The 24,998-nt window shown below is 34.5% G+C and overlaps 1 non-coding gene across 1 annotated transcript; it reads left to right on the forward strand.

The window, feature by feature from the left end:
• The first annotated feature begins 18,492 nt into the window (after positions 1 to 18,492).
• On the forward strand, positions 18,493 to 18,596 carry LOC125114192 (U6 spliceosomal RNA). The gene has a single exon (XR_007131730.1). It is a non-coding gene; the product is annotated as a U6 spliceosomal RNA (small nuclear RNA).
• Positions 18,597 to 24,998: the final 6,402 nt, after the last annotated feature.

Here is a 24,998-nt window from a genome sequence, read left to right on the forward strand (position 1 = left end):
TCATAAGTTCTCAAACACCATAAATATGCAAGTAAATATGCAACTATTTTAAATATAAACTGTGTTCTGAGAATTCTCATAACAGACTGGTAGAGAATATCTGCCCATATCAATATCACTAATATATTTATCACTTTATATATACATACAAACACACTATTTATGTTTCTTTATTGGTATTACATCCAAATGACTTTAAATCAGATATAAAGAAACATATTTAGATTAGATATCAAAAAAGTACTTATATTATAGAAAGAATTTTTAAAAAGATTAGCATGGGAACATATATCAGTGGTATCATTTTTTTAGAAAGTGCTTCCTCCCCCATTACCCATATTTTTTATCTTGGAATCTGATCTCATCTGAGGGAACCACCTGTCCCTTTTAGGATTAAGCTTGAAATATCACTGTTCTGTTTGTGTTTGGAGAGACTGAAGTTTTTAAAGAGGAAGTATTCCAAACTTGGAGAATGTGTGTATATTCAAGATGCTCAGGAACAGCATGTCATCTGAGTATGTGTGGAAGGAGGGAAGCAGTTTTTCAAGAAGTTTTATCTTTGAAATACAAATGGATTGACTCAACCCAAAGTTTGGAGTGGAGTGAGATGATCAAAACAGAAGGAAATGTCTTCAGATTCTATTTGCTAGCAGAGATCAAGCTTGATATATAGAGCATGGATCTAGTTTGTGCCTTCTATCCTATAATCCTTTTGAGCTTCTAAAACTATAGTCTTATTAGCTTTAATTTCCTCACCTATGTGAAGAGGTTATAAATGCTTGTTCTTTCTCCTCTAGAAGTGAGGTGAACATAAAAGGAAATATACATGAATTATAAATCACTATATAAAATTTAGGCCTTTATTTTATTGTCTATCATGGCCACAAAGTTTTCTGTCTTGTCTTTCTTATTTATTTATTTGTTCATATTTTCAGGGCCACACCTGTGGCATATGGAAGTTCCCATGCTAGGGGATAAATTGGAACTATAGCTGCTGGCTTATGCCACAACCACAACAATGCCAGATCTGAGCTGCTTCTGTGACCTACGCCACAGCTCATGGCAACATCACATCCTGGACCCAGTGAGCAAAGTCAAGGATCGAACCCATGTCCTCACAGATTCCAGTTTGGTTTCTTACTTCTGAGCCACAAGGGAACTCCTGTTTTTTTTTAATATTTCCATATTTTCATTATTATTTCCATGGAGATTAGTGAAGTTTAAAAGTTGAGTTATGAGATATGTGAGGTGTAACTAAACTAACAGAATTAATTTGTTTCTTAAAATAATATACCAAAATAATTTTGTGTGTTGGGTGGAGGGGAGAGAATGAGAGAAAGACAATATAAAATAGCTTCTCAGGATGTTATTTACCTAAGTGAATCTGATAACTATTGTTGAAAATATTTCAGGAACTCTTCATAGTAATTATCCTCAGAAAGGCTTTGGTGTGATAACTGGTTTAATAGTGGCTGCTGAAAATATATACTCAAGTACTAATCCCTGGGTCTTGTGTATGTGACCTTATTCAGAAAAGAGGGGAGGGTCTTTGAAGATATAACAAGTCAAGGATCTCACAATAACTTGTTAAAGGTAACACAATAACTTAAGCTCAAGTGCATTTAGTGTAGCTCTTGAATCAAGTGATAAATGAATGGCAGGTATTTGAGAAACAGAGACACAGAGAAGAAAGGCTTTTGAAGATTGGAATTATGTTGGTGCAGGCCAAGGAACACCTGGAGACACCCAAAACTAGAGGAGGCAAGGAATGAGTCTCCACCTTGAGCCTTCTGGAGTAACCTGCTAACATCCTGATTTCAGACTTCTGACCTCCAGAACCTTGAAGTATTGCATTTCTCTCATTTTTAAGCCACTCTGTAGTAGTTTGTTACAGCAGTCCCAGGAAATGAATATAGTATGCTAAGTAATAACATGCATAAATTACTAACAAACCAGTAAACTGTGTAACCTGGAGTCACACCATCCTTGGATCAAATGACTATTTGAAGTGTAGGGTTCAAATAATTTTTAAAGAGTTTCTTTACCCTCAAGTTTTGAATATCTACTCAAGATATTCCAAACAAATGTGTAACAGATTTTTAAATCAAGGCTAAAAGAATAGTGCCAGAGAAAGCTTTGAAAAATGAAAGCGTAGTCAAATAATATATAGATGAGTGAAATATCATCAACTCTGCATTTTAACTAAGAAAAGTCTGGTATATTCTTATACAAATCAGATAATCGTTTCACAGTTACTTTGTTGTTTTAAATGTGAACTAGATTTATTAACCTTGGCTAAATTGCAAACAGAATTGGAAAACAGTAGGTGTATCTCCAGCTGTTAAAGATAATACAAAAGAGCAGGTCATACAGGAAGATAGGATCATCACATCCAGAAGAAAGAAAAGGAAAGACATCCACATTGAAGTAGCCAAACAATTTCTTAGTATCGAGGTATTTAAAATGTATAAGAGTGGATATGGCACATAAAGTATAAAATATCTATTAATAGCAAAAAGAATACACCTAACATATTGTCCATCCTTCTGGAATTCTAATTAAAGTTTCTTTCATATGCTATTTTAATTAACTGTCTAGAATCTGTGAACACTTATTGAAAATTTCCCTTTAAGTTTTTAGTATCCAAAAAAGAATTCTTAAGCAACCTTACTTAGAATAATGTTTCTTAAAGTATTCTGGGGAAGAACACAGACCAAAGCAAACAAAAGCAACTGAAAAATAGGAGTACATGTTTAAAATGGAGATTTCGGAGTTCCCATCATGGTGCAGTGGAAACAAATCCAACTAGGAACTATGAGCTTTTGGGTTCCATCTCTGGCCTTGCTCAGTGGGTTAAGGATCCAGAATTGCCATTAGCTGTGGTGTAGGTCACAGAGGAGGCTGAGATCCCGCGTTGCCGTGGCTGTGGTTTAGGCTGGCAGCTACAGCTCTGATTCGACCCCTAGGGAAATTCCACGGGTGCGGCCCTAGAAAAAAAACGGAGATTTCTAAGTCCTAATACAGGTCAGGTAAATCATGAACTTTTTAGAACTACTGCTACCTAGATGAGGTTTGTGATCTCACTGTGTTGCAAGTTATAATAATTATATTCCAGGTATTTCTAGAAATTCAGGGACACAGGGAGAAATTAAAGGAGTTGACATTAGACATGGTTATTTAAGGATGAGTGGGAATCCAGGAGGTGGAGAATCTTCTTTGTGGTTCATATGAAGAACAAATAGTTTTTACTGAATTATAGATTTGAACAGTGATGAAAAATGTATGTGCTTGGATCTAAATTTTCAATTGTATAAAAATAGACTGGAATCAGACTGTGAAAGGAATGATTTGCCAATTTAAGGAATTTGGAATTTACTCCTCAAGAAAGTGAAGCTTATCAGTCCATTATTGAATTAGTTTTCTTATAACAATATATGCATATAATGTTTGAATCATGAAGAGAGATGTTTAGTTTCTCTGCTTTCAATTGTAGGTTATATTGAGTGTATCTTTTTTAAGATTTTAAGATTATTTTTATTTTTTTATTTTCATTGGCATATAGTTGACTTAGAAATTTAATATCAGGCATACAGCAAAATAAATCATATATATAAGTCATATATATGTGTGTATTCCACATTTACACACAAGGAATCCATTCCTTTTCAGATTCTTTTCCCACATAGATTATTACACAGAATTAAGTAATTTTCCATGTACTATACAAGTAGGTTGTTTTTATCCATCTATTTTATATATAGTAATATGTATGTATCAATTCCGCTTCTCCATGTTTCTCCTTTGGTAAATATAAGTTTGGTTTCAAAATCTTTGAATCTGTTACTGTTTTGTAAGTCCTATTGTACCTCTTTTATTAGGTTCCACATACTAGTGATCTCATATGATATTTGTCTTTTTCTGTCTGACTTACTTCACTTAGTATGATAATTTCTGTCTGTCCATGTTGTTTCAAATGACAATATTTCATGCTATTTATGGCTGAGTAATATTCCATTCTGTATACATACCACATTATCTTTAGCCAATCTTCTGTTGATGAATGTTTAGGCTGGTTCCTTGTCTTGCCTATAGTAAATAGTGCTACAGTGATGTATGTATTTTTTGAATTATGATTTTCTTCAGATAGATGACCAGGAGTGAGTTTGCAAGATCATATGTTTGTTCTGTATTTAGTTTTTAAGGAACCTCCATACTGTTCTCCACAGTGACTGCACAAGTTTACATTCCCATCAACAGTGTAGGAGGGTTCCCCTTTTCTCCACAACCTCTCTAGCATTTATTGTTGGTAGACATTCTGATGATGACCATCCAGAGTAGTGTGAAGTGATACCTCATTGTAGTTTTGATTTGCATCTCTCTAATAATTAGTGATGTTGGAAAAATGTCTATGTAGATTTTCTGAGCATTTTTAATTGAATTGTTTGTTTTTTTGATGTAAAGCTGTACGGGATGTTTGTATATTTTGGAGGTTAATCCCTTGCCAGTTGCTTCATTTGCAAAGATTTTTCTCCCATTCTGTGGGTTGTCTTTTCATTTTGTTAATGGTTTACTTTGCTGTGTAAAACCTCCTAGAGTAATGAAAATAAAAACAAAAATTAAAAAAAATGGAATTTTGATGTGGTTGAAATAAACAGAAGGAGAGATCTGAGAACAATGTAAGTGAAGCCTCTTAAGTGTATTCATGTATCAAATAAACATCAAACACTCCATGTTGGGCTTTTGATTCTGAGGTATTCTGTGCCTGCTCTTTGTGCCAGTTTCTGACCCAAAAGGAGAACCTTGCCTAGGCGTAGCCCTTACAGAGGGAGAGTGACAGGAGCTCATCTGTGGCATCTGAGTTCTTTGCTCTGTGGCAGCATTTATTTTTTGCTACATTGTGCCTTTGTCCTGTAATAATATCAGATTTTAAGCATTATCATTTTAGATCATATATGTTTCCTTTAGCAGTTGCACTCTCTCTGACATCTTTGAAGGAAGTTTGAATAAAAAAATAATAATCCCTTTAAATTTCTGTCATTTCTACATGTATGAGTTTAAATTTGGGCTCCAGAGTATGGAATTACAATATTACATTTAATCAAAAGTAAAACTAAAATATGTTTTCTTTCAAAATTAGTAGAAATTTGGCCATAGACTTCAAGTTGTATGGTTTGGTAAGAATTTGGAGTGTAAGAATTTAAACTTATGAATGGCACATTTATTTACTTTTACAATTATGTCATTTCCCAATCCTTCTTATGAACTTTCTTTCCTAACAATAACATAAACAAATATTGAATCAATAATTATAAAACTTTCATTAATGACAGACTGAGTAATTTCATAATGCAAATCTAAAAATGTTATGAAAGTATTTAGGACCATAGTAAAACATAGATTAACATTTTTTACTAATTGGAATATTATCATAATCAATGTCTTGCAAATACATATTTGTTTTAAGATACATCCATCATAGTCTACATAGGTTTTAGGGGCAGCTGATGAAAGTTGTAAGATCAGTGTTAAAAATGACAGATATTGATCTGGATTGGAGTTCAGTTTATCTTTTCATGATGCCTATAAATACAGAAATTATTTGATTTAAATTTAAGCTAATAGCATATTGGAAGATGTGTATCACACTTTTTATCTTTTAAATTCTGATGTTACATATTGAGGAAAATAAGGTACATAAAGTATGTAAACCGAAGTGTCTTGCATAACAATGTCTGGTAATACAGCCTTTACAAAATTCTCTAAGGAACAAGAGAAGTTGAGCAATGAGCAGCAGATACTTCCTTTGATCAAATGTTTATATTGTTTGTGGTAATATTGATAGCTGTAAATAACTCCAAATCTTTAGAGAATTTATTTTTTACTCAAGTTAAGACTTACAATTCAGATATTAAGACTTTTTCATATTCTAGAGTCCCAGAGGCCATCTCTTTTAGCCGGTAGGTAGGGAAAGAAAATGTGGAAAAAGATATCTATTAATCACTTTTTCATGAATCTTATACACATCTCTTATGCTTACATAACAAATGCAAGAACTTGTTAAATAACACCAACTGGATGCAAAGGGAGCTAAAAATGTAACCTTTAGTCAGATCAATCATTCCTTTCCTACCTCACTGTTGAATGAGATCCTGTTTCCCTAATTTAGAAGAGTTGATCATCTCTTGTGGTGTCCCGCTAGTGATGTTTGGTATTGTTGCTATATAATGTTTTCAAATTCCAAGAATGATGTCCTAGGAAGTATTTCATGAGTAAAAAATAATTTCAAAAATATTTGGAAATAATCTACATGATAGTCATCTGTTTAAAGACTCACTATTCACATTGATTTATAGTAACTCTAAAAACAAGTTCTAAAAGTACCCACAAAGAAAAACTTATGAAATTTTAAATCTGTATTTTTAATCATTATTGCATGTTTATTGCACAATACAATTACAAATAGTTAAATAGGTTTTTTTTTTTTGAAAAATTTAGACCTAAGTATATACCTGTGGAATCCTTGCCACAAGATGATGTGCTTATCTCTCCTAACCCAAAATGTTATTATTGCCTCTTTTTAATACACCTTTCTCTGAACAACCACTGATAGAATATCTGGCAATAAAAATTAGTTTGCATTTTAAATAATTCAATATAACTGGAATCATATAATTAGTAAATTTGTTGACTGCTTTCTTTTATTTACCATAATTATTTGGAAATACATCCATGTTGTGGTATGTAACAAGAACTAATTTTTTTATAGAGAACTATGTATTCAAATGTTCTACTTATTTGTTGAGTTGTTATTTGCTTTCTTGTTAATAGAGTCGGAAAGTTCTTTTTATATTCTAGATGCAGGTTCTTTATTGGATGTGTAGTCTGCAAATATTTATTCTCATATGCTACATGTAACTTATAATGCATTCAAACTAACAACTGGCCATTAGGTAATGTGTTCTCTTTAAGAATGATGCATTACATACAGACCATTTCTAAAGATGGTGTATAGTGATTATTACTTCTTAAAAAGTAGATTATTTCATCAAATATCCTTAAATGTACTTTATGTAAGTCTACGTACTTTATTATATATACTGGTATGAAACATTTTTCAAATTAAATTGAAGCAATAATCATCAAAAATTTGTGCTGGTAATGTCTTTGGGCTTAGAAAGAAAATAATTCAATGCATACTTTTATCTGCTAGTGCCGCTAAAACAAAAATTTTACATCTGTCTCTCAATGCTTAATCATAAAACATGCAAAGGAAAAATGAATCAAAATCAGTTTAGAAGAATGGTTCCATTCTGACTTGCTATTTTAATATATTTTCTAACTTCCACTTTCTCTGTTCATGTTGAATAACCGGTAAAACCTTTATTAAAGAACAATCTTTCCTTTGGAGTATTGTCCTTATTTTGAAGAACTAAAGAACTATTGTAGAAATATAGTTTCTAGGGTGTAAAGAAAGCAGAAAAGCATGTGTGGAATATTTACTCTTTTTGTGAAGTTTGTATTTATTTTGTTTTCTTTGATAAAAATACACTGAAATAGAAAACATATTTTTTTCAAATCTTCCATTTATTTCTATTTTTAACTAGAGTGATTTGAATGCTTCTATTTATCCTAGAAAATGATACTCAAATAAAAATATTCTTGAAAATCAAAATCTTTCAATATTTCCTATATAAAGGAAGAATATTTGCCCTTTTATAGATATACTTTCTATTCACATCTAAATGCCCTGCCCATTTCTTCAAGTTTGTGAAGAAAAGCACAGCAGATCTGAATTCAAATATCTATCTCATGCTCAAGGAATTTCATATAAAGTTTTAGTCTTTTGATAGAAATAATGAATTAAACAACATTTAAATTTTTATCGGCGTATAGTTGATTTATAACTTTGTATAAGTTTCAAGTTTGCAGCAAAGTGAATCTGTTATACATATACATATGTTCATTCTTTTTTCCCATATAGGATATTACAGAACATTGAATAGGCTTCCCTGTGCTATACAGTCAATCCTTGTTAGTTAACTAATTTATATTAGTAGCATGTATGTGTTAATCTCATCTTCCCAATTTGTCCCCTCCCTCAATGGTTTTCCCTTTGGAAACCCTAGTTGATTTTGAAATCTGTGAGTTTGTTTCTGTTTTACAAATTCTTTTATATCAGTTTTATTAGATTCCACATATATATGATATATAATATTTGTCTTTGTCTGACTTACCTCACTTAGTATGACAATCTCTAGGTCCATCCATGTTGCTGCAAATGGCATTATTTCATGCTTTTTTATGGTTGAGTATTATTTCATCATATATATGTACCACATCTTCTTTAGTCAATCCTCTGTTGATGGGCATTTAGGTCACTTCCATGTCTTGGCTATTGTAAATAGTGCTGCAATGAGCACTGGGGTACATGATCTTTTTGAATCATTCTTTTCTCCAGATATATGCCCAGGAGTTGGAGTGCTGAATCATATAGTAGTTCTATATTTAGTTTTATAAGGAACCTCCATACTGTTCTCCATAGTGATTGTACCAATTTACATTCCCACCGACAGTGTAGGATGGTTCACTTTTCTCCACATCCTCTCTGGCATTTATTGTTTGTACAATTTTTGATGATGGCCATTCTGATGTGTGAAGTGATTATCTCATTGAAGTTTTGCTTTGAATTTCTCTAATAATTAGTAGTGTTGAGAATCTTTTAATGTGCTTTTTAGTCATCTGTCCTTCTTTGGCAAAATATCTATTTATATCTTCTGACCATTTTTCATTTTTTTTAAATATATATCTGTATTATATATTTGTATTTGCTTAATCCCTTAAAAAATTCTTGCATCCCTGAGATAAATCCCACTCGTTTATGGTGCTTGATCCATTTAATGTATTGTTGGATTCGTTCATTGTATTGAATGATTTCTAACATGTTACTCATTTCCTGTGTGACACTGGACAACCTGTATTTTGTTTATTTTGTTTTATTTCTTAGTATTTGCATCTATGTTCATCAGTGATATTGGTTTGTAATTTTCTTTTTTTGTGTGGAATCTTCATCTGGTTTTGGTGTCAGGGGGATGCTGGCATCATAGGATGAGCTCGGGATTATTCCCTCCCCTGGAGTTTTTTGGAAGAGTATCAGAAGCATAAGTATTAACTCTTCTCTAAATTTTTGATAGAATTTGCCTGTGAAGCCATCTGGTTCTGAACTTTGGTTTTTCGGAGTTTTAAATTCACAGATTAATTTTCAGTTCTTGTGATTGCTCTGTTCATATTATCTATTTCTTCCTGGTTCAGTCTTGAAAGATTGTGCCTTTATAAGATTTGTCCATTTCTTTTAGGTTTTCCATTTTTTGGCATATAGTTACTTGTAGTGGTCTCTTAAAATCCTTTGTATTTCTGTGGTGTCAGTTGTAATTTCTCCTTTTTCATTTCTAATTTCATTGATTTGAGCCCTCTCTCTTTTATTCTTGACGAGTCTGGCTAGAGGTTTATCAATTTTGTTGATCTTCTCAAAGAACCAATTTTGCTTTCATTGATCTCTATTGTTTTCTTCATCTGTATTTCATTTATTTCTGCCCTGATCTTTTTTTTATTTTTTATTTTTTTTGTCTTTCTGTCTTTTCTATGGCTGCACCCACAGCATATGGAGGATCCCAGTATAGGGGTCTAATTAGAGCTACAGCCACTGGCCTACGTCAAAGCCACAGCAACACCAGATCTGAGTCATGTCTGTGACCTACACCACTGCTCACCACAACGCCGGATCCTTAACCCACTGAGCAAGGCCAGGGATCGAAGCCACAACCTCATGGTTCCTAGTTGGAGTCATTACCCACTGAGCCATGACAGGAACTCCTCTGCCCTGATCTTTTTGATTTATTTCCTTCCACTAACTTTGGGTTTTGTTTGTTCTTCTTTCTCCAGTTGTTTTAGGTGTAAGGTTAGGTTGTTTATTTGAGATTTTTCTTGTTTCCTGAGCTGATTGTATTGCTACAAACTTCCTTCTTAAGACTGTTTTTGCTGAGTCCCATAGGTTTTTGATCATAATATTTCTTTACCATTTGTCTCTAGGTATTAAACAACTTTAAAGAAAAGTTTTCTAAGCATTTACAAGGTTGTGCTAATTTTGTTACTAAAGTATTATGAATATATAAATGGCTTATGAGTAGAGCATTAGCCTAAAAATATCTAAATGTTTTATATTTATAAAATCATCCTTATCAGAGAGAGACTTCTACATTAAGCATTTCTTTGTGAGACATGTAAAAAATAATCAGTCTAATTGACTATTCACTATATTATTGATTATAGTAATTAGCCAAATTAACCTGAAATATCATTCAAAGCTTTGGAATCAAGCAACCTATGTGATGCTTCAAAAACAATTTAGAAAATACTTAAAATGTGATATACCATCCAAGGGAAATTTTTATGTTCAAACATTTTGCACCTGATTATGCCTTAGTTTTTAAAGTGAAGAGTATTATTATCTCACTATCAACATTTCTTTCACATTTTCCCCAATATTTTATTATTAATGTTTTCAAGTACACAAAAAATTTGAAATAATTGAGAAGCATACACCATCCACTCACGACCTAGATTCCACCATAAATATCATTCTGCTTTAGTTACATCACTTATCTTACATCTGCCTGTCAATCTAATTTTTTATGCATTTCCAGATAAATTTTAGACATTAATACATTTTATACTTTTGTATATTACTCAATGAATTTATCGCATTTGTAGTTGTACAATGATCATCACAATCCAATTTTATAGGATTTCCATCCCACAACTCCAGCACATTCCCCCAACTCCCAAACTATCTCATTTGGAAACCACAAGTTCCTCACATTCTGAGTCAATATCTGTTCTACAAAGAAGTTCATTGTGTCCTTTTTTCACATTCCACATGCAAGTGATAACATTTGATGTTGGTGTCTCATTGTCTGACTGACTTCAATAAGCATAATTTCTGGGTCCATCCATGTTGCTAATAATGCTGGTATTTCTTTCCTTTTAATGGCTGAGTAATATTCCATTGTGTATATGTACCACCTCTTCTTGATCCACTCCTCTTTCGATGGACACTCAGGTTGTTTCCATGTCTTGGCTTGAAAATAGTGCTGCAATGAACATTGGAGTACCTGTGTCTTTGAGTCATGGTTTTCTCTGAATAGAGGCCCAGGAGAGGGATTGCTAGATCAAATGGTAGTTCTATTTTTAGTATTCTGAGGGCTCTCCATCCTGTTTTCCACAGTGGTTACACGAATTTACAATCCCACCAACAGTGTACTAAGGTTCTTTTTCTTCACACCCTCTCCAGCACTTATTGTTTGTAGACATTTTGATGCTGGCCCTTCTGGCTGGTGTGAGGTGGTTCCTCATAGTGGTTTTGATTTGCATTTCTCGAGTGATGAGTGATGTTGAACATCTTTTCATGTGTTTTTTTGGCCATCTGTATGTCTTCTTTTTTTGGCCATCTGTATGTCTGTTTAGAACTTCTGCCCATTTTTTAATGGCATAGTTTGTGTTTTAGGTATTGAGCTGCAGGAGGTGTTTATAAATTTTGGAGTTGAATCCCTTGTCAGTTGATTCATTTGCAAAGATTTTCTCCCATTCTGTGGGTTGTCTTTTCAATTTGTTTAGGGTTTCCTTTGCCTTGCAGAAACTTTTAAGTTTAATTAAGTCCCATTTGTTTATTTTTGTTTTTACCATCATTACTCTAAGGGGTAGATCTGAGAAGATGTTGCTGTCATTTATGTCAGAGAGTGTTTGGCCTATGTTTTCGTCTAAGAGTTTTATAATATCTGGTCTTACATTTTCATTGATCCATTTTGAGTTTATTTTTGTGTATGGTGTCAGGGAGCATTCCAATTTCCTTCTTTTACATGTGGCTGTCCAGTTTTCCCAGGAGCATTTATAGAAGGTGCTGTCTTTTGTCCATTGTATATTCTTGCCTCCTTTGTCATAGATTAGTTGGCTGTAGGTATGTGGATTCAATTCTGGGCTTTCTCTCCTGTTCTGCTGATCTCTATGTCTGTCTTTGTGCCAGTACCATATGGTTTTGCTGATTGTTGCTTTGTAGTATAGTCTGAAGTCCAGGAGCCTGATTCCTCCAGCTCCATTTTTCTTTTTCAGGATGTCTTTGGCTATTCTGGGTCTTTTGTGCTTCCAAACAAACTTTGAAATATTTTGTTCTAGTTCTGGGGAAAAAAAGTCCTTGGAAATTTGATAGGGATTGCATGGAATCTATAGATTGCCTTGGGCCATATAGTCATTTTGATAATATTGACTCTTCCAATCCAAGAGTATGGTATGTCTTTCCATCTGTTTGTGTCATCTTTGATTTCTTTCATCAGTGTATTATATTTTTCAGAGTACAGGTCTTTTGTCTCTTTAGGTCAGTTTACTTCTAGGTACTTTATTCTTTTGGATGTGATGGTAAATGGCATTGCTTCCCTAATTTCTCTTTCTGATCTTCCATTGTTAGCATATAGAAATGCAGTCACTTTCTGTGTATTGACTTTGTATCCTGCAACTTTGCCATATTCACTGACGAGCTCTAACAGTTTTCTGGTATAGTATTTAGGGTTCTCTAGGTATAGTATCATGTCATCTGCAAATAGGGATAGTTTTACTTCTTCCTTTCCAATTTGGATTCTTTTTATTTCTTTTACTTCTCTGATTGCTGTGGCTAGGATTTCCAAAATTATGTTGAAGAGTAGAGGCGAGAGCAGACATCCTTGTCTTGTTTCTGATCTCAGTGGGAATTCTTTCAGCTTTTCACCATTGAGAATGATGTTAGCTGTGGGTTTGTCATATCTGGCCTTTATGATTTGAGTTAGGTTCCCTCTATGCCCACTTTCTGAAGGTTTTTTTTTTTTTTTTTTATCAGAAATCGGTGTTGGATTTTGTCAAAGGCTTTTTCTGCCATCTATTGAGAGGATCATATGGCTTTTATTCTTCAGTTTGTTAATGTGGTGTATAACATTTATGGATTTGTGGATGTTGAAGAACCCTTGCATCCCTTGGATAAATCCCGCTTGATCATAATGTAGAATCCTTTGAATGTATTGTTGGATGTGGTTTGCTAACATTTTGTTGAGGATTTTTGCATTGATGTTCATCAGTGAAATCAGCCTGTAGTTTTCTTTTTGTGTGGTATCTTTGTCTGGTTTTGGTATCAGGGTGGCCTCATAGAATGAGTTTGGGAGTGTCCCTTCCTCTGCAATTTTTTTGAGTGGTTTCAAAAGGAGAGGTATTAGCTCTTCTCTAAATGTTTGATAGAATTCGCCTGTGAAGCCATCTGGTCCTGGTCATTTTTTTGTTGGAAGAATTTTTTGGTCTTTTTAGGGCCACACCCTTGCCATATGGAGGTTCCCAGGCTAGGGGTCTAATCAGAACTACAGCTGCTGACCTACACCAGAGCCTCAGCAACATCAAATCCAAGCTGCATCTGCAAACTACACCACAGCTCATGGCAAAACCAGATCGTCAACCCACTGAGTGAAGCCAGGGATTGAATCCTCAAACTCATGCTTCCTTTTTGGATTCCTTTCTGATGCACCATGACAGGAACTCCTGTTGGAAGTTTTTTAATCACAGTTTCAATTTCAGTACTTGTGATTGGTCCGTTCAACTTTTCTATTTCATTTTGGTTTAGTCTTGGACATTGTACTTTTCTAAGAATCTGTCCATTTCTTCCAGGTTTTCCCTTTTATTGGAGTATAGTTGTATATAGTAGACCCTTATGGTTTTTTGCATTTTTGTGGTGTCCGTTACTACTTCTTTTTCATTTCTAATTTTATTGATTTGAGTGCTCTCTATGTTTTTCTTGATAAGTCTGGCTAAGTGTTTATTAATTTTGTTGACCTTTTCAAAGAACGAGATTTTCATTTTATTAATTTTTTTCTATGGTTTTCTTTGTTTCTATTTCATTGATTTCTGCTCTGATCTTTATGATTCCTTTCCTTCTACTAACTTTAGGTCTTGTCTGTTCTTCTCTCTTGAGCTGCTTTAGATGAAAAGTTAGCTTGTTTATTTTAACTCTTTCTTGTTTCCTGAGGTGGGCTTATAGTGCTACAAACTTCCCTCTTAGAATGGCTTTTGCTACATCCCATATGTTTTGGAGTGTCATATCTTTGTTTTCATTTGCTTCTAGGTATTTTTTAATTTCCTCTTTGATTTCTTCAGTGACCCATTGGTTGTTTACGAGCATGTTGTTTAGTCTCCATGTGTTTGTGTTTTATGCAGATTTTTTCTTGTTGTTGATTTCCTGTTGTATAGTGCTGTGGTTGGAAAAGATGCTTGATATGATTTCAATTTTCTTAAAGTTCCTGAGGTTGGGTTTGTAGCCCAGGATGTGAGCAACCTTAGAGAATGTTCCATGTGCCCTTGAGAAGAATGTGTATTCTGTTGCTTTTGGATGGAATGTCCTATAAATGTCTATTAAGTCCATCTGTTTTAATGCATCATTCAGGGTCTGTATTTTCTTACTGATTTTCTGTCTGGTTGATCTGTCCCTTGCTGTAAGTGGGGTGCTAAAGTCCCCCACTATGATTGTGTTATTGTTGATTTCTCCTTTTAAGGTTGTTAGCAGTTGCCTTATATATTGTGGTGAAGCTATGTTGGGTGTGTAGATTTTTAAAATTGTTATATCTTCTTCTTGGATTGATCCTTTAATCATTAGGTAGTGACCTTCCTTGTCCCTTAAAATATTCTTCATTTTAAAGTCTTTTTTGTTTGATATGAATATTGCTACTCCAGGTTTTTTTTATCCTAGTTTGCACATAGTATATTCTTCCATCCTCACACTTTCAATTTGTATGTGTCCCTAGAAATGAAGTGGGTCTCTTGAAGACAGCATATATATGGGTCTTGTTTTTGTATCCATTCAGCCAGTCTATGTCTTTTGGTTGGGGCATTTAGTCCAATAACATTTAGGGTGACTATTGATATGTATGTTCTTATTGCCATATTAGTAGTTGCTTTGGATTTATATTTGTTTCCTTTTTTTCTTCCTTTTTTCTCTTGTTTTCTCCTCTTGTGGTTAGAAGACTGTCTTTAGTGTGGTATTTGAGTTGGTTTTTCTTATTTGTTTGTGTATCAATTGTCAATTTTTGGCTTGCAGTTATTCTGAAGTTTTGATATGAGTCTATATATATATATGAGATTGTTTTAAGTTGTTGGTCTCTTAAATGCAAGTGCATCTCCAGTGTCCTGCATTTGTACCCTCCTCTTCTCATGATTTCTGATTTTGGTGGCATAATTGTGGGTGGATGATTTCGTATTTTACTGTATATATACCTTTACTGGTGAGCCTTGTCATTTGTGGAATTTTTGTTTCTGGATGTGGCCTTTTCTTTTCTGCCTAGAGAAGTTCCTTTAGTGTTTGTTGTAAGGCTGGTTTAGTGTTACTGAATTCTCTCAACTTTTGCTTATCTGTGAAGGTTTTGATTTCTCCTTCAAATCTGAGTGAGAGCCTTGCTGGGTAGACTCATCTTGGTTGGAGGTTTTATCCTTTCATCACATTAAGTATATCATGCCATTCCCTTCTGGCCTGCAGAGTTTCTGCTGAAAAATCTGCTGATAACCTTATCAGGGTTCCCTTGTATGTTATTTGTTTCTTTTCCCTAGCTGCTTTCAAAATTTCATTTTGTCTTTTATTTTGGTCAGTTTGATTAATATGTGTCTCAAGGTGTTCCTCCTTGGGGTTATTTTATATGGTACTCGTTGCACTTCCTGGATTTGAGTGAGTGGTTCCTTTCCCATGTTAGTGAAATTTTCAGCTATTATCTCTTGGACTATTTTTCTTTCCCCTTCTCTCTATCTTCTCCTTCTGGCACCCCTATAATATGGATGTTGGAGCATTTAACATTGTCCCAGAGTTCTCTGAGACTCTCTTCATTTATTTCAATCTTCTATCTCTTTTCAATTCTGCATCCATGCTTTCCACTAGTCTGTCCTCCACCTCGCTTATTGGTTCTTCTGCCTGCTGTATTCTGCTGTTGGCTGCTTCCAATGAATTTTTTATTTCAGTTATTGTATTTTGCATCTTCTTGCTTAAGTTTTATATCTTGTATTTCTTTTCTCAGTGTTTCCTGAAGATTACCCATCTTTGCCTCCAGTTTATTTCCAATGTCTTGGATCATCTTTAGCATCAATAGTCTAAAGTATTTTTCTTGGAGGCTGAGAATCTCCTGATCACTTAGCTGTTTTTCTGGGGTTTTTTTCTTTCTCCCTCATCTGAGTTATAGTTCTCTGTCTTTTCCTTTTTATAAGTTTTTGGTGTGGTGACCTTTTTACAGATAGCAGAGTTGTAGCCTATCTTACTTCAGCCCCCTTGTGGCTGAAGTTGGTATGGGAGCTTGTTGTAGGCTTCCTGATGGGAGGGACTGATGCCTGCCCACTGGTAGGTGAAGCTGATTCCTATCTCTCTTGATGTGGGGCTTTGTCTCTGGGTGAGATTAGAGCAGCTGTTTGCCTTGGTGGGGAGGTCTTTAGGCAGCCTCTTTACTGATGGGCTGTGATCCCACCTGGATTGTTGTTTGGCCTGGGGCTTCTCAGTGCTGATGTGTGGGGCCAGATTTTCCTGAAACGGCCACCTCTGGAGAAAAGCATACTAATGTCTATTCCCGAGAGCTTTGCTTCCAATACCCTTCCCCCATAACAAACCATATTCACCCCCTGTTTTCCCAGGAGTTCCTTCAAGAACTGCAGTCAGGTCTGACTCAGATTCCTTTGGAGACATTGCTTTGCTCTGGGACCCAGTGCATGTAAAAGTCTGTGTGCACCTTTTAAGAATGGGGTCTCTGGTTTCCCCAGTCCTGTGGAGCTCCTGCGCACAGCAGCATCACTGGCCTTCAATGCCAGATGCTCTGGGAGCTCTTTCTCCCAGTGCCAGATCCCCATGTGTGGAGGTTTGATATGGGACTCAGAACTCTCACTCCTGAAGCTGAGTCTCCTGTTACAGTTACTTTCCAGTCTGCAGGGCTCCCATCCAGGAGGTATAGGGTTGCTCATATTGATAAGTGTGCATCCTAACTCTTGATGTTTCCTCCTCTTTGTCTTCTAGAGTAGCATATCTCTTTGAAAGTTTCCAGTCCATTTGGTTGAAGATTGCTCAGTAGTTGGTTTTAATTTTGTTGTTTTTAGGAGAGAAGTTGAGCTCAGGTCTTTCTATTTGCCATCTTAATCCCATCTCTCACTATCAACATTTTTGATAAGGGAATGCAAAATATCTGATTGATGAAATTAAAGTAAGTGTCCATTTTTGTCATTAAAACATATACTAGATAAGGTATACAATTTTAATAAATTGTATTGAATTATTTCTAATATGAGAATTGTCCTGTGTATGTGTGCACATGTACATGCATGTACATTTATGCTGCTTGTATGATAGAAATTAAAAACATTTTATTTTGTTTTATAATAATATATACATGCTACATATTTTGTATAACATAAACAAAAGTAATGTATTTGTAGGTCTGTTAATCAGTTCCTGTGTGACATTGGACAACTTAATTTTCCTAGAGGTTTGTTTCATTTTGTTATACTCATTCATTTTTAAGACATCTGAGTTATGTGAAATACTTGGCAATGTTTTTACTTAAAAATATATATTTAGCCTTTGGGTGATTTAGAGATGAAATAAAAAATAAGGTAACATTTTCATAGAGGAGAAAACATGCACAACAAAAAGTCACATGACTCCATCAATTTTAAAAGAGAAAGTTGGCACCAAATCTAAGATCAGAGTTACATAATGACTGAAAATGAGCTAAAGATATGGAAATAAATTATGTGTTTTATATTTACATTTAGAAATAATTATAAAAGTAAAAATGTGTCAACAGAAACAACAAATCCATTAAATATTTTGAAAAATAGATGATTTTAATCTGGGGTTTTTTACTTAGATATATAAAATGCCAATCCCTTTTAAACATAGTTTTCATACATCTATTTCACTTGGCATTCTGAGCCATATGTGAGCTGTGACCATTTAATGAGTGTGGAGTTAGAGAACTGTGAGCCTCTTGACCTTGTAAATTACTAATTACCATTAAATTGGCCTCAATCAACTTGAGTGTAATTGAAGTAGCATGGTTCTCTATGTAGGTGAATAGTTTATTGAATGCTTATTTTGTTACATCAGGCTGAAAATGTTAAATTATAAGCTAAAATACTCTCTGAATCAATATTAAACATGTCTCAATTATCAATGGTGAGACTTCTTAAATTGCATTGCTGACTTTGTGTGTATGTTTGTGGTATAACTAACTATGCTTGAGTTAATAGCCAACTCAAAATCAAACCTATATGGAGTTTTAGTTATCAGTGGATAGCTGCGACAAAATGATGGTTCAAATCTTTTTGAGGACTGTTTGTATTTTAAAAATTAATTTAATTTCAATTTTGTATCATCCAAAATCTCATTCTAGATGTACAATAGTTGGGTAGGTGCTCACTTTGGCAGCATATATACTAAAATTGGAATGATACAGAAAAGTTAAGTGTGACCCCTGGGCAAAAATAACATGCAAATTTATGAAGTATATATTTTTGCAAGCAGATATAGGAAGGTGTTAACAGACTTGAAAAACAGGACAACCATAAGTCAAAAATAAACAATTCATTCACAGAAACCAAAAAGTAGAGGGCACAGGCCTAAAATAAAAGGAAATAATCCAACCAAAAACAAATGAAAAAGAGTACAAGGTAGAAACATGGAATGGACCAGAAAACAAAGTTTAAAATGACAGTCAAAACATGCTTATCAATAATCACCTTAATTGTCAATGGACTGAATGCTCCAATCAAAGGAGTGTCAGACTGGAGTTCCCATTGTGGCTCAGTGGTTAATGATTCAGGCTAGGAACCATGAACTTGCGGGGTTTGATCCCTGGCCTTGCTCAGTGGGTTAAGTATCCGGCATTAAGGATCCATGAGCTGTGGTGTATGTCACAGACGTGGCTTGGATTCTGCATTGCTGTGGCTCTGGCATAGGCCAGCAGCCACAGCTCCGATTAGACGCCTAGCCTGGGAACCTCCTATGCCACAGGAGCAGCCATAGAAAAGGCAAAAAAAAAAAAAGGAGTGTCAGACTGGCTTTAAAAAAAAAAAAAAAAAAAACGGGCCTACACTATTCTGCCTACAAGAGACCCCACCTTAGGTAACAAAACAAAACAAAACAAAAAACATATAAATTGAAACTGAGTGGGTAGAAAATGATGTCATGTGAATGGAAATGACTAGATAGCAGAAGGTGCAAAACTCACATCAAACAAAATAGACTTTAAAACACCATAAGGAAAGATAAAGAAAGAAAATAATGACAAAAGGATCAATTCAAAAGGAGGCTTTTACACACATCAATATATATGCCCTAATATAGGTGCACCTAAACATATAAAACAAATGCTAACAGATATAAAAGGAGAAATTGATAGGAATACAAAAATGTTAAGGGACTATAACACCCCACTCATATCAATGGACAGATCCTCTAGACAGAAAATCAGTAAGTCAATAGAGATCCTAAATGGCACAGTAAAAGTTAGATTTAATTGATATTTTGAAGACATTACATCCAAAAAAACATAATATACATTCTTTTCAAGTGTTCATGGACCATTCTTCAGGATTGACCACATACTTGGGCACAAAAATAACCTAAACAAATTTAAGAGTGTAGACATTTTTTTCAAACATCTTCTCTGGCCAAAATGGCATTACAATAGAAATCAACCACAGGAAAAGATATGAGAAAAAAACTGATGAAATAACATGCTATTATAAAACCAATGGTCAATGAGGAAATCAAAAGGGAATTTTAAAAATACCTTGAGACAGATGATAATGAAAACAAACTATTCAAATTCTTTGGTATGCCACAAAAGCAGTTCTTAGAGAGAAATTCATAGTGATAACAGCCCTTCCTCAAAAATAAAAGAGAAAAATCTCAAATCAACAACTTAACCCACCACCTAAAATAGATAGAAAAAGAAAAACAAGAGTTCCCATCATGGTGCAGTGGAAATGGATCCAGTTTGGAACCATGAGGTTGCAGGTTTGATCCCTGGCCTCACTTAGTGAGTTAAGGATCTGGTATTGCCGTGAGCTGTGGTGTAGGTCACAGATGTGGCTTGGTTCTGGCATTGCTGTGGCTGTGGCATAGGCCAGTAGCAACAGCTCTGATTTGCCCGCTAGTCTGGGAACCTCCATATGCCATGGATGCAGCCCTCAAAAGACAAAAGACAAAAAAAAAAAAAGAAAAACAAACAAAACCTAAAATCATCAGAAGGAAGGAAATCATAAAGATCAGAGAGGAAATCAATAAAATAGAGATTACAATTTTTAAAAAAGCAATAAAACCAAGAGTTGGTTCTTTGAGATGATAAACAAAATTGACAAACCTCTGGCCAGATTCACCAAGAAGAGGAGAGAAAAAACCCAAATAAACAAAATAATAAAGGAAAAGAAGGAGAAAGCTCAACTAATGCTGCAGAATTACAAAAAAAAAATCATAAAAGAATACTATGAAAAATTATATGCCAACAAATTTAACAACCAGAAAAAATGCACATCTTGCTAGAAACATACAGCCACCAAAACTCAATCAAGAAATAGATAATTTGAATAGCATGATAAAGAAATTAGATTGAATATGTAATTAAAAAAAGAAACTCCCTACAAACAAAAGTCCAGGTCTGGATGGCTTCACAGGTGATTTTAACCAAACATACAAAGAAGAACTAAAACCGCTCCTTCTTAAACTCTTCCAAAAGTCTGAAGAAAAAGGAACATTCCTAAAGACATTCTATGAAGCTACCGTTAGCCTAATACCAAAACCAGATAAAGAAACTACCAAAAAGGAAAATTATAGGCCAATACCTTTGATGAATATAGATGCAAAAATTCTCAACAATATTTTAGCAAATCCAATCCAATAACACATTAAAAAAGATCACACACCATGACCAAGGGGGATTCATCCCAAGTTCACAAGGATGGCTGAACATACGCAATCACTCAATGTAATTAATACACAACATAAACAAAGGAAAAATCAAAAACCACATGATCATCTCAATAGAGGCTGAAAAATCATTTGAAAAATTCAACATCCATTCATGATAAAAACTCCTATCATGGTGGGTGTAGAGGGAACATATCTCAACATAATAAAATCCATTTTTGACAAAGCCATAGACAGTATAATACTAATGGAGAAAAGCTGAAAACTTTCCTGCCAAAACCTGGAACAAGAAAAGGATGCCCCCTCTCACTCTCACTGCATTTATAAGTCTTGGCCACAGCAATCAGAGAAAAAATATAGGAAATAAATGGTATCCAAATTGAAGGAGAACAGGTTAAATTATTACTATATGCAGATGACATGATACTATATATATAGAACACCCTAAGGACTTGACTAATCAAAAAAACTACTCAATCTGATCAATACATTCAGAAAAGTAGCAGGATACAAGATTTTTCAAAAATCAGTTTGCATTTTTATATACTAACAATGAAGTATTAGAAAAGGAATATAAAAAGCAATATCTTTTAAAATTGCACCCCAAAAATAAAATATTTAAGAATAATCCTGACTAAGCCTGACCAAGGAGGTGAAATATTTAAATGCTAAGAAGTATAAAATATTTAATAAAGGAAACAAAAAAGGATTCAAAGAAGCAGAATGATAGCCCATGCTTTTGGATTGGAAAAATATTGTTTAAATGTTCATATTACTCAAAGTGATCCACAGATTTAATGTGATCCTTATCAAATTACCCATGAAATTTTTAACAGAACCAGATTAAATAATCTGAATATTTATATGGAACCATAGAAGACCCAGAATTGCCAAAGCAAAGCAATCCTGAGGTGGGGGAAAAGCAGAAGGCATAACTCTCCAAAACTTTGCAAACAATATTACAAAGCTACATCAATCAAGATAGTGTGGTACTGGTACAAAAATAGACAACAGACATATAAATCAATATAAAAGAATAGATGACCCAGAAATAAACCCAGACATCTACCGTCAAATAATCTTTGACAAAGGCAGCAAGAGTATAAACTGGGAAAAAGACAGTCTCTTCACCAAGTGGTGCCAGGAAAACTGGCCAGCTGCATGTAAATCAATGTAATTAGGACACCCTATGGAGTTCCCTTTGTGGCTCAGTGGTTAAAGAACCCAACTAGTAGAGTTCCCGTCGTGGCTTAGTGGTTAATGAATTTGACTAGGAACCATGAAGTTGCAGGTTCGATCCCTGGCCTTGCTCAGTGGGTTAAGGATCTGGTGTTGCCGTGAGCTGTGGTGTAGGTTGCAGACATGGCTCAGATCCCACATTGCTGTGGCTCTGGTGTAGGCCGGTGGCTACAGCTCCGATTAGACCCCTAGCCTGGCAACCTCCATATGCTGTGGGTGAGGCCCTAAAAAGCAAAAAATAATTAAAAAAAAGAACACCCTCACACCATGCATAAAAATAAGCTCAAAATGGCTTAACAACTTAAATATAAGACATAGCACCATAAAACTCTTACAAGAGAACATGGGCAAAACATTCTCTGACAGAAACCACACAACTGTTTTATTAAGTCAGCCTCCAAAGGCAATAGAAATAAAAATAAACAAGTGGGACATAATCAAACTTAGAAGTTTTGCACAGCAAAGGAAATCATTAAAAAAAAATGAAAAGACAATCTACAGAATGGGAGATAATATTTTTAAATAATGCAACCTACAAGGGTTAGTCTCCAAAATACACAAACTCATTCAACTCAAAACAACAACAACAAAAAAAAACATTTGAAAAATGGTCAGAAGACGTAAATAGACTTTTCTCCAAAAAAAATATATAGATGGGCAGTAGGCACATGAAAAGATATTCAACATCACAAATTATTAGAGAAATGCAAATCAAAATTACTATGAGGTGCCACCTTACAACCAGCCAGAATGACCATCATTAATTTATCTACAAATAACGAATGCTGGATAGAGTGTGGATAAAAGGGAATCCTCCTATACTGTTGATTGGAATGTAAATTGGTACAATCACAATGGAAAACAGTATGGAGCTCCCTCAGAAAACAGATATAGAACTACTGTATGATCCAGCAATCCCATTCCTGAACATATACCTAGACAAAACTACAATTCAAAAAGACACCTGAACCCCAGGGTTCATTACAGCACTATTCACAATAGCCAAGACATGGAAACAAGCTGGATGTCCACTGACAGACGAATGGATTAAGAAAAAGTGTATATACAATTGAACACTACTCAGCCATTCAAAAGAACAAATCATGCCTTTGACAGCAGCATGGATGCAACAAGAGATTCTCATACTAAGTCAAAGAGATAATGACAAATACCATATCACATCATTTATATATGGAATCTAAAATATGGCACAAATGAGGAGTTACCGATCAGTGATAACAAACCTGACTAGTATCCATGAGGATGCAACTTTGATCCCTGGCCTCTCTCATTGGATTAAGGATCCAGCATTGCTGTGAACTGAGGTGTAGGTCACAGAGTTGGATTGTACCTAGTGTTGCTGTAGTATAGGCTGGCAGCTATAGCTCTGATTTAAGCCCTAGCCTGGGAACTTCTATATGCTATGGGTGCGGCTCTAAAAAAGAAAAAAAAAGAAAAGAAAAAGAAAAGAAAAAAAGAAAATGAAAACTAACTAAATAAAATAAAATATGGCACAAATGAAACTATCTACAAAACAGAACTGAAGCAGAATAACAGACATGGAGAATGGACTTATGCTTGCCAAGGGTGAAAGGGGAGGAAGTGGGATGGACTGGGAGTTTGGGGTAAATGGGTGCAAACTATTACAGTTAGAATGGCTAGACAACAAGGTTGTACTCTATGGCACAGGGTACATTACCCAATCTCTTGGGATCATGATGAAAGATAAGATGAAAAGGAATGTACGTATATATGCATGACTGGGTCATTTTGCTGTACCAGAAATTGGTTCAATATCGTAAATCAACTATACTTTAATAAAAAAAATATATAAAATAGTTGGGTAGAATTTTGTAATAAACTCATGATTCATATTTCTACGGTTTTAGTATAAATTCAGTTTAGACAGTTCACCTATTAAAGATTGCAATATGCAGAATGCGCCAGAGTTTTTATTTTGATCAGTTTAACTGGGATTAAATATCTTATTTTTTAGTATCTTCCATACATTCAAAGAACAGTTTTCTTACTATAGAATTTCATATACTATCTAATATTCAGCAAAAGTATAAAATATAACAATTATGAAATTAAATTGTTCTCAGGAAAAATATTCTTATATTTTTGTATCTTTTTGAGATATAATTCACATATGCAACTCAACCATTTAAAATGCACAAATTATATTTTTTTCTTTTGGAAAATTACCAGGCTTGTGAAATCACCATCAAAATTTAATTTTAAAACATCCAGAGTTTCTGTCATTGTTCAGCAGATTTAAGAACCTGATAAGTATCTTAAGGATTCGGGTTTGATCCTTGGCTTCAGTCATGGGTTAAAGATCAGTGTGGCTGTGAGCTGAGGTGTAGGTTTCAGACGCAGCTCAGATCTGGTGTTGCTGTGGCTGTGGTGTAGGGCAGCGGCTGCAGCTCTGATTTATGCCATTGCCTGGGAACTTCCATATGCAGAGGCATTGACCTAAAAAGAAAAAAAAAACGAAAACAAAAACAGCTCCCTACCAAAAAAGAAGGTGCATACCCACTATCATTCTCACACCCCACCTACAACTAATCCTCCCTAGCCTCATGTCTCTGAGCCCTAGTTAATTTTAATTTTTATTTTTTATTTTCTGTCTCTAAAGATTTACCTTGTTGGGATATTTCTTCTACTATAATATAATAGATTGTCTTTTGTGACTGGCCTGTTTCCATTAGCATAATAGGTTCAAGATTCACCTATGCTATACCAT

This window comes from Phacochoerus africanus, chromosome 1 (assembly GCF_016906955.1).
Source record: "Phacochoerus africanus isolate WHEZ1 chromosome 1, ROS_Pafr_v1, whole genome shotgun sequence".
Taxonomy (NCBI): Eukaryota; Metazoa; Chordata; class Mammalia; order Artiodactyla; family Suidae; genus Phacochoerus; species Phacochoerus africanus.